We start from the raw sequence: 1,478 nt of genomic DNA on the forward strand, positions 1-1,478 counted from the left end.
ACACACACACACACAAATGCGCACACACATACACACACACACACTCACACACACACACACACACACACACACACACACACACATATATGCTCTCGAACAGACACTCACTGACACAGACAGATACACGTACACACACAAATGCATACACACATATACGTACAAATACACACAATCACACACACTGGCACTATAGTAGTATTGTTTTTGGCCCATGCTTTAAAGTTTTACAAGCGAGGTCATATTATGCTTTTTCTTCTCTGTTGTCTACTTAGAAGGTCGTTTTGTGTGTATAGCGCATATTATGTCAGTCTTTTCACAAACCTTAATACCACAGTCATTTAGTTGTGTGTTTTTTTCTGTCAATCATATAGTTTGCTGTCTTTCATCATCTCTCACATTTTCAACTTCTTTGTTACCATAAATTTCATGAACACCATCATCACCATCGTCATCATCGTCACAATCACAATCATCACCATTACCACCACCACTTTCATCTTCTCCATGATCATGATCATCATCATCATCATCATCATCATCATTTTTGTATAGTAGAAAAAAACAAAAAAAGATCAGATGGAGACCTGAATATTGTTCAGAGAATTTTGTAGAATTTTCTAAAAGTATAGTTCAAGGAATCATCATGATAATCATCTTCATCATCTCAGCATAGTCATCACCATCATCATCATCATCATCATCGTCATCATCATCATTGTCAGCGCCGCAACCATCACCTTTTGGGCCACTTCCTCGTCTAACGTGTCCTTTTTTGTTGAAAACGCCGTAAAACTCTTCTTACTAAAGCTAAAATTTACCTGCGTGTTCTTCTTTCACCGGTTGTCAAATGTGTCCTTTCTTACGCACACACTGACCCGCACAGCGTAGAAAGAGCCCCGTTTATTCTTTGCGAAAACAAACCACCCTCTCTCTCTCTCTCTCTCTGTCAGTCTCGAGGTCAGTCGAGAGGCCAAGGGTTTTCTTAGGGGGCGGGGTAGATCTAGAATTTGTTTTTTATAATCACTTGTTTTCCCCTTTTGATAATAATATGAGCAAACAGTCACCCTCTGCGATACCGCGCTCACAGATAGAGACTCTTAACTCTTCCCTTCCGTTTTTTTTAATGAAGAAAATTCTGGAAACTTCTGGCTTTCCTCCTCGTTCCCGCGACGTGACAGGCAGCGTCCCAGGCGCCAGTTTATAACGTCCGTTTGCCACCTCTAAATAGTTTAATAGCCGCTACGTGGGCTGGAGAGATGGGGGGAAGAAGGATTGGGTTTGGGGTTTGTATTTTGGCGCTTCAGGTTTTCTTGTTTTTTGTTGTTTTTTGTTTTGTTTTGTTCTTTTAGAAAAAAAATTGTGGGGGATTTTTTGCTCCCTTTTAGGGGATGACGGAGAAGGGATGGGGATATAGACAGGCAGAGAGAGATAGACAGAAGGGGAGAGGGAGACTGCAATTGGAGAGATGGGGGGGGGGG

The 1,478-nt window shown here is 41.5% G+C and overlaps 1 protein-coding gene across 1 annotated transcript in view; it reads left to right on the forward strand.

Moving 5' to 3' along the window:
- The window catches only part of LOC101845933 (filamin-A-like), a gene marked incomplete at its 5' end in the record, with an annotated part of 101,164 nt that overhangs the window by 72,849 nt on the left and 26,837 nt on the right, over positions 1–1,478 (forward strand).

The sequence above is a fragment of the Aplysia californica genome, unplaced genomic scaffold (genome assembly GCF_000002075.1).
Source record: "Aplysia californica isolate F4 #8 unplaced genomic scaffold, AplCal3.0 scaffold00259, whole genome shotgun sequence".
NCBI lineage: Eukaryota > Metazoa > Mollusca > Gastropoda > Aplysiida > Aplysiidae > Aplysia > Aplysia californica.